A 9,990-nucleotide genomic window follows, 5' to 3' on the forward strand; every position below is an offset into this window, starting at 1 on the left:
TGCTCTCTCTTTGTGTGTGTGCACATGTGCATGTGCGAGCATGTGCATCTTAAATCTAGAATACATAAAGAACTCTTAAAAATCAAGAATAAAAGTATAAACAGGCAGTAATACATAGGCAAAGACTTGAATAGATACTGCACAAAAGAAAATATAGGAATGGCCAATAAATACATGGAAAGGTAACAGGGTGTTCAACATCATTGGTTGTCAGTGAAATGGAAATACATCTCCATGAGACTACATTTCTTTCCTTTTTGAGACAGGGTCTTGTTCCATCACACCGGCTGGAGTGCAGCGGCATGATCACAGCTCAGTGCAACCTAGACTGTCAGAGCTCGATCAATCCTTTTGCACCAGCCTCCTAAGAAGCTGAAACTACAGCCCGGCTAATTTTTGTATTTTTTGTAGAGACAGAGTTTTGCCATTTTGCCCAGGATGGTCTCAAACTCCTGGGCATAAGCAGTCCTCCTGCCCTGGCCTCCCAAAGTGCTGGAACTACAGGCGTGAGCCACCACACCTGACTGAGAACATGTCATACCCACTAGAATGACTAGTGTTTAAAAAATGGACAATATAAGAGTTGCAGGGAATGTGGAGCTCACACATTGCTCATGGGAGTGTAAAATGTTACAAAACTTTAGAAAACAGTTTGGGATTTCTCATAAAGTTATAAATACACCTATTGGCCTGGTGTGGTGGCTGACACCTGTAATCCCAGCACTTTGGGAGGCAGAGGTGGGTGGATCACCTGAGGTCAGGAGTTCAAGACCAGCCTGGACGAGCATGGTAAAACCCCGTCTCTACTAAAAATACAAAAATTAGCCCAGCGTGGTGGCACGTGCCTGTAATCCCAGCTACTTGAGAGGCTGAGGCACGAGAATCGCTTGAACCTGGGAGGTGGAGGTTGCAGTGAGCTGAGATCATGCCACTGTACTCTAGCCTGGATGACAGACCAAGACTCCATCACAAAAAAAAGGAGCAGGGGGAACGACCTATCTTAGGTCCAGCAATCCCACTGCTAGGGAAATAAAAACAAATATTCATAAAAAATATTGTGTATGAATATAATACTTTTATCCATAATAGTCTAAACCTGAAACAACTCACATGCCCTTCAATAGGTGAATGGATAAGCACATTTATGATACATTCAAACAAATGACTATTTCTCTGCAATAAAATGAATGAACTGTTGATACACACAATAATGTGGGTGAATCCATACTTTCCAATTCTTTTAATTGAGGCTTGAGAACAGCAAAAATTAAGCCATGGTCAAAGAAATCAGATCAAGTGTTGCTTGGAGGAGAGGGAGGATAAGTCATGGTAAAGGGGCATGAGGGAATTTTCTGACATGATGGGAATGTTCTATATCATGATTGGGGCTGCACATGTATATACATTTGTCAAAACTCACAGAACTGTACACTTAAAATCTGTGCAGTTAGTGTAATAAATTTTACACTGACTAATCCAATTAAGAGATTGAAAAAGCCACAGAATGAGAAAAAATCAAAAAGACATATATCCCTAAGTTATATATTTTCAAAATCTTCCTAGAACTCATTAAGAAAAACACAGACAGTCCAATGAAAAAAGTCAAATGACTTGAGCAAGACCTCACACATCAGGGTTTTCAAAATGGTCAATAAATTTATGAAATGTGGCTTAACATCATGGAAATGCAAATTAAAACCACAATGAATATCATTACCCAACAACCAGAATGGGTAAAACTTCAAAAACTGACAGTGCCAGGTGTCTTAGTGGATGTGAAATACTTGGAACTCTCATACACCACTCGTTGGAATGTTAATTGAAGAACCATTTAGGAAAGTTGTTGGGCAGCATCTGTGAATCCTGATCCTCTGCATACTCTTTGATCTACTAATCCCATTTCTAGTTTTACACCCCAAACAAATGCGCATATAAATGTACCAGGAAGCATTTGCAAGTATGTTCATGGCAACTTTATTCATAATGGCCTCAAACATGCCTACCAACCGTACAATGGATACATGCACTGTGGTACATTCATACACGCAATGAAATATGGATATTATTGCTACTCCTAATAACAGGGATACATTTTGCAAAAAAAAATAGAGCTAAAGAAGCCAGATTCAAGATTATATGCTGTATAATTCTACTTCAAAATTAATTTAAACTTACATGAAGTTCAAAAAACTGGCAAAACTAATCTGTGGTGTTTGGTTGCTGAATAATGGTTATCTTTTGGGGACACAGGTAATTTTTGGTAAGTGACACCAGGGAGTCATCTGGGATAATAGAAAAATTCTACATACTGATTAGGTGGTGTTTACATAGGTGTATTCACTTTGTAAAAAAAAAATTAAGTTTTATACTTATGATTTATGTATCTTTCCATATACATGCTTCATTTTAATAAAAGATTCATATTAAATTAAAATGAAAGAAATAATGAAGGCCTGAAATAATGTTAATAGAGAGAAGGGGAGAAAAGTGCCTGATTTTAAGGATATTTCACAGGTAAATTCCATAGGATTTGGTGATTGATTGGTTTTGAGGAATCCAGATGAAACAGAGTTGAGAACAAGCTAGCTTGGTGGAAGAGGGTGGTATCATCAATGGAGACTGAAAATATAAGCAACGAAGGAGTTTGAGGTGAGGAACGAGATGAGGTGATGGAGGAAGTAGGATCATAAAATGGATATACGGAATTAAGAAACTTTGGGACTATGGTTATACCTGGGGCAACTGAAAGTAAAGATCTGCTGGGCATGGTGGCTCATGCCTGTAATTCCAGCACTTTGGGAGGCTGAGGTAGGGTGGATCGCTTCAGCCCAGGAGTTTGAGACCAGCCTGGGCGATATGGTAAAACCCCGTCTCTACAAAATACAAAAAACTTAGCTGGGCATGGTGGTGCATGCCTGTAGTCACCTATTTGGGAGGCTGAGGCAGGAGAACCACTTGAGTCGGGGAGGTCAAAGTTGCAGAGAGCCGAGATTGCGCCATTGCACTCCAGCCTGCGTGACAGAGACTCTGTTTCAAACGAAGAAAAAAAGTAAAGATCTGAAAGCTTAGAAATAGGTTAGGGAGGGGAATATTGTCTTCCCATCATTATTATATGAGATAGTTTGCCATAACTATCATATGAGGTATTTAAGTCATCCTTTCTTGCCGATTTCACCTTGGCTTTATTCTACACTTTGGTCTAGTATGTAAGCTTTTTTTTTTTTTTTTCTTAAATCCCTTTGATTCTTCTGATTGCTTCCTCCTTATGTATAACCTCAACTGTTTTTTAAATAGATTGGATGGAGAGTTCAAACCTCACCTGACTTCCTGCACTAAAGCTCTTGTTTGTTTGGAATACAATCTGGGGGTGTTATCTCCTTATCTAAGCAATGTTTATGGTTGTGTAATCATTCTATTCTAAATTCGTTTGCATTGTACTATAAGATGACTTTTTCTGTGCTTGGAGTTTGTATTAGTCCATTCTCACACTGCTAATAAAGACACACCCGAGTGGCCGGGCGCAGTGGCTCATGCCTGTAATCCCAGCACTTTGGGAGGCCAAGGTGGGCGGATCACGAGGTCAGGAGATCGAGACCATCCTGGCTAACATGGTGAAACCCCGTCTCTACTAAAAAAAAAAAAAATAATTAGCCAGGCATGGTGGCGGGCGCCTGTAGTCCCAGCTACTGGGGAGGCTGAGGCAGGACAATGGCGTGAACCAGGAGGCAGAGCTTGCAGTGAGCTGAGATTGTGCCACTGCACTCCAGCCTAGGCGACAGTGCGAGACTCCATCTCAAAAAAAAAAAAAAAAAAAGACATACCCGAGAATGGGTAATTTATAAAGAAAAGAGGTTTAATTAACTCACAGTTCCACATGGCTGGTGAGGCCTCACAATCATGGTGGAAAGCAAAGGAGGAGCAAAGACACATCTTACATGGCACAGGCAGAAGGGCGCATGCAGGGGAACTCCCCTTTATAAAACCATCAGATTTCATGAGACTTATTCACTATCACAAGAACAATAAGGGAAAATCCTGCACCCATGATTCAATTACCTCCTACCGGCTCCCTCCCACTACACGTGGGGATTATTACAATTCAAGGTGAGATTTGGGTGGGGACATAGCCAAACCGTATCAAGGTTTGTTGAGTTTCTTGGCTATATACGTTTATGGTTTTCATCACATTTGGAAAAATTTTTCAGCCATTATGTCTTTAAATGTTTTTTTATGTTCTCTCCCATCCTTGGGAACTCCAATTACATGTATGTTAGGCTGCCCGAGATTGTCTCACAGTTAAGTGATGCTCTGTTCATTTTTTTTTTTCAGTTTATTCCATTTCATTTTGGAGAGTTTCTATTGCTGTGTCTTCACATTAGTCCTTTCTTTTGTGGTACAGTCACAAATTGATACTTCTCAGCAATAAAATGAATGAACTATTGATACACAAAATAATGTGGGTGAATCCATACTTTTGTATCCATACAGTGTCTAATGTGCTGTTAATATCATACAAAAGATGGAATTTTTAAGACATCGTACTTTTTATTTCTAGGAGTTGGATTTGGGTCATTTTAATATATCCAAATCTCTATTAAAAATGTTTCATCTTTCTCCTGCCTTCTTGTACATATGGAATATAGTTACAATGAAAATAGAGTTATAATATAGTTTTAATGTCCTTTTCTACTAATTCTGTCAGTTGTAGATCCATCATTTCTGGATCAAATTCTATCAGTTGTAGATCCATCATTTCTGGATCAATTTCTATTGATTAACTTTTTCTTTCATTACGTGTTGTCATATTTTTCTGCTTCTTTGTGTACCTGGTAATATTTGATTGGATGTTGTTCATTGTAAATTTGATCTTGTTGGGGTTATTGGTATTTTTGTATTCCTGTAAATATTTGAGTTTTATTGGGATGCAGTTATGAAAATAGTCTTTCAAACTTTTAAGCTTTGTGATTTGGGAGGAGAGCAGCCTTTAGTTTATGGCTAATTTTGCCCCATTACTCAAACAATACTCTTCTGAGTACTCTCTATTCAATGCTTCATGAATGAAGTTTTCCGCTCTCGCTGTGAGACACCTGAACTATTCCCTGTCTTGTGTGAGCTCCAGTATTTGCTTCCTTTGTTCCTTTTATGTGGTTCTTTGCCTATCCATCAACCTTTGCCTCACAGGCATGCAGTGAACATTATTAAGCTGGAGACATGAGGGGGACTCTCTGCAGATCACTGGAGTTCTCTATGAAGCCCCCTTTCTTCAGCATTCTTCTCTGCAAATTCCAGCTGCCTTGGTTTTTCCAGATGACCAGCTCTAGCTTCTTAATTCTGGTTGACCACCAGGCTCCACTTGGGTTTCTTCTCTTCAGGCAGTAATCTGGGGCACCCATAGGACTCATTTTATTTGTTTTCCCACTCTCAGGGAACACTGTCCTGTGTTGCTAGAATCCAATAGAAAAACCATCGTTTCATATTTTTTTTCTGATTTTTTAGTTTCTGGTGGGAGGGTATATTAGTTCTTGCATTGCTATGAAGAAATATATAAAACTGGGTAATTTATAAAGAAAAGTTTAATTAGCTCACATTTCCACAGGCTGTACAGGACGCATAGCTGTGGAGGCCTCAGGAAACTTACAGTCATGGTGGAAGGTGAAGGGGAAGCAGGCATGTCTTCATATGTTCACAGCAGGAGGAAGGGAAAGAAGGGGGAGGTGCTACACACTTCTTAACAACCAGATCTCATGAGAACTCACTATTACAAGAATAGCAAGGGAGAAATCCACTTCCATGATCCAATCACCTCCCATCAGCCCCTCTTCCAACACTGGGGATTATAATTTGACATGAGATTTGGGCAGAGATGCAGATCCAAACCATATCAGAGGGTAAACCTTGTTTCTGTTACCCTATCTTGGTCATAAGCAGAAATCCAGACGCGTTCTGCAAACACATTTTTTCTTTGTTTTCTCCCATTGGCACTTAGTCTCATAAATCTGACAGATTTCTATTTATGAAGAAGTAGTAAATGGGCCACACCTGTGTAACTTTCTTCCTCAGGGAATCAAACGAAGTCATTCCTTACATTTCAATTATCTCCTATCATTGAATTCTATCTGTGTGACTGAAACTAATTCTTGAAAACATGTTTAGTTCCAGTCCTCCTGTTTCTTTTTTAATGCCTTTCAGCTGTTCCTAATACTATCTGATGGAAACACTGAAGTTACACTGATGGCTGTTCAGCATCAGTGGCCAAGAGCACAGATACTGGCATCAATCAGAGCTGGATCTGCATCTTGGCACAACTACTGAATAATCACAGCATTCCTTGAGCTCTTACTACCTGGCCAGGCAAGGTGTGATGGGCTTTTATATGAATGATTTCAATGAATATTCACAACAATCCTACCTAATAACATAGTTGGCGTTATTATTATGAGTTACCACATGGAGATCTGCAACAGCAGTCAGTGTGTCTGAGTTGAATCCTGGCATTACCCCTTACTATCTTTGCATTATTGAGGAAGTTCTTTAACCTCTTCAAGCTTTGGATTCTTCATTTGTAAAGTGGGAATAATATCTTCCTCAATGTGCTGTGAGGACTCTAAAAAAATATATAAAGTGCTTAGCACAGTGATTGGTGCACATGAGTGCTCAATAAAAGGTGACTAGATGCATTATTTTTCTGTGAAACATTGAGAATAAAAGGGATGTTGCCTTGTAGCTTTCAAACAAAGACTTTTTGGAAACTTGATAAAGAGGCCATGAGAATGCACCTCCCAGACCTTCTACCACAGGGCATAGTAGAAGGCCATTTGTAATTGGCCTATGGCACCAGCTACTAAGTTTTGAAATGCATGGGTACCTTTGCTTGAGGCTTGAGGCTATACTTCCCATGGGCTGCTCCTTGCCAGTGATGCAGTGTAGTGGGGATACAAAGGCAGACTCATTCACAGAGCCATGGGACTCCTACCAGTGTCCACTTAGGCTCAAGGACTTTCTGCTTTGTTGAACCTTCGTTAGACTGCACTGTATTTCTAAGATGCTTCCGTGCAATCTTCTCTCCTCTCTTCTTTGCTTGAGATTAGGCTTGCAATGGAGTCTTATTGCTCTACCCACTATTTCCTTTCACACAGGCATTCCTTCTAATCAATTCCTTGCATGTTTAATCCTGCTCTAGGTGTTGGCTTGTTAGAGGACCTGGACTAACACACTGGAGTTCTTGTTCAGTTTACCCGGGCAATCATGCTAATTGGAACTTGCAAAGGGTTTTTCCTGGCCCCTATCTCAGGAAAATGATGTTCACCGCTATTTTCCTTAGAAGTCTCTTTTAATTCCTCCAATGGTTCCTTGACCTCATTCATTTGATTTCCCACCATATTTTAACAGTGAGAGTCACCTCCCATCACCCTTCTTTGGTTTTCCTTCCAGCCACTTATATTTAGTAATTCATTCTTCATCTGCTCCTTTTTTTCTCTCTCTTCCTTGCAACTTTGAATTGTAGGATGTTTAGTGAGACATCCTATATCCTTCATGTATCTTTGCACTTCCTCAACTTTTAATTGCAGTCAACTTTGCAAATTTGCATAGAGATTTTCTTTATATAATTAAGTTACATATAATGGAATTTTTACCTTTTTTGTGATTCTTTCTTATAATTCTATGTTCTATATAAGCCTCCCTGCATTTAAATACTCATTCAGTTTAGTATTGGACAAATTATTTCTCTGATCCTCAAACTCCTCGCTGTGAAACAGGGATGAGCATACATGCCCCTTCTGGTTGTTGTGAAGATTAAACCATCACACATCAATGGAACCTAGCTCTGTGCCCAGTGTTTGGCAAATGTTGGTTCATTCTCCTACTTAGGTAACTCAAAATCTAAGACAGTTCTTGGTTGTATTAAGAAGAAATAAAATACTACTTAAACTGAAAACATTCAAAGATAGGAAGCAGGCTCATAGAAGTTAGCACAGCTAAGGGCAAGATTTGAATTCAGATTTCCTGATCCTCAGATTACTAATCATTTATTATAAAATAAGACAAAAAGTACTTCACTTCTGTCTTGTCAGTGTGTTAGTCTGTTTGGGCTGCTATAACAAAATACCATAAACTGGGAGGCTTATAAAACAGAATTTTATTTTTCACAGTTCTGGAGGCTGGGAAGTCTGAGATCCAGAAACGGGCAGATTCTGTGTCTAGAGAGGACCCACTTCCTGGTTCATGGATGGTGCCTTCTTGCGGTGTTCTCACATAGTAGAAGAAGCTAGTCAGCTCTTTGGGGTCTCTTTTATAAGTATACTAAGTGCATTAATCACTTCCTAAAAGCCCCATTTTCTAAAACCATCACCTTGGGGTTAGGATTTTCACATATGGATCTTGAGGGAACACAAACATTCAGATCATAGCAGGTGGGTTCCCCAGAAGCAGACCCTGAGACAAGGATTCATGTGCAAGTGATTTGTTATTTATTATTTTCCTCCCAAGGGAAATCAGTAAGGAAATGAAGGAAGAATAGAGAAGAGGAGGAAGCCAAATAAGGTGCAATATTGGACAAAAGTCCTGTGGAAGATAGGTGTGGCCTGATCCCATAGGGGAACTTAGAGAATAATATGAGGCAGAGGAGCTTGGCTTTCACACTCCTGTGCCCAGCAGCTAAGCACCATCCAGAGACAGATAAAGTTGCAGGCATTTCTGAATCAACATGTGCAGGGGATGGGAGTGGGAAGCAGCTTCGTTGACTGAGGGAAGTCTTCTAAAGAAGGGCTGGCCATCGGGAGCAAGAGCAGAGAGGTGCACAAAAATGGTAAAAAGGGTCTGAAGGGTCTCGGTGGATCACCAACACTGTGCACTTCAACTCCAGCCTGCTCCCTGGGAGGCTGTTTTCACAGTTTTGTTTTCACTTAGAAGATGCTTATTCCAAAGCGTGTGCGTGCGCACACACACACACTCACACGTACACACACACACCTCTCTATTCTAAAGGCCATCATCAAACCAGTTTATAACTGAAATTTAAATTAGGGTAATATCTCTTGGATAGTTTCACATTAAGGAATGATTAGTATTCCTCTTACATAACTTCAAAGCTAAAAAATCCTCATTGCCACCATTTTCATATTTCTTGATGCTATCTAGTCCCTTCTCAGAATCAGCAAATTAGGTTTGGGCAGGACCTGATCTCTGCTTCACCCTTGCTTTTGTCTAAAATATTCTTGGATTCTATAATAATAAAGCTAATACTTATACAATTATGCCTATGTGCTGGTCTAAATGCTCTTTGTATGTTAACTCATTTAATATTTGCAACAACTCTGTTGTAATAAGTACCAGCATAATCCCTATTTATGGTTGAAGAAACAGGCACAAATGGGTAAGTAGTAGAAGTGGGTTTCAAACACTCTGGCTCTAACTAAAGTCCATGTTTGTAATCATTATGCTGAAATGCCTCTCCACGAGGGATGAAAGTCCCTCCAAAAGCAGCCTACATTGATTTCTGTTCCATTTACTTTCTCATCAATGACTTCCTGTTAGCCTGAATTGAACTAATAAGTACTCAAGACTAGTAAATACTTAGTTCCCGAACTTGGTGATTCAGATAGCAGGAAGCCCAATGTAGCTTCCTTCCAGTTTCTATTCTAGGCCATCCGTGGCTTGCTTCATATTCTCTCCCAGCAGGACTCCACAGAGGCCAGGATTTTGCCACTTTTGACCATTATAAATAAAACTGATCAAAATACCTCCTACAAATCATATGACATAATAGGGAATAGACCTTTTATTAAATGATTACAAATCATACTTAAAAAGGATATAACTGCACACTGTATGACATAAAGCTTTAAAACATGCACATAAATTGGTATAAGAAGGCACTTATGAAGTCCATACAGTCAAGTTTATTTGCCCGTATTTATTTACGGGATCTTCAGCGAATGTTTCAGGTGGAGGAAGGGGCTCTTGGTCAATGAGCCTGAAGACTGCATGGCA

Source organism: Nomascus leucogenys, chromosome 25 (genome assembly GCF_006542625.1).
Source record: "Nomascus leucogenys isolate Asia chromosome 25, Asia_NLE_v1, whole genome shotgun sequence".
Classification (NCBI taxonomy): Eukaryota; Metazoa; Chordata; class Mammalia; order Primates; family Hylobatidae; genus Nomascus; species Nomascus leucogenys.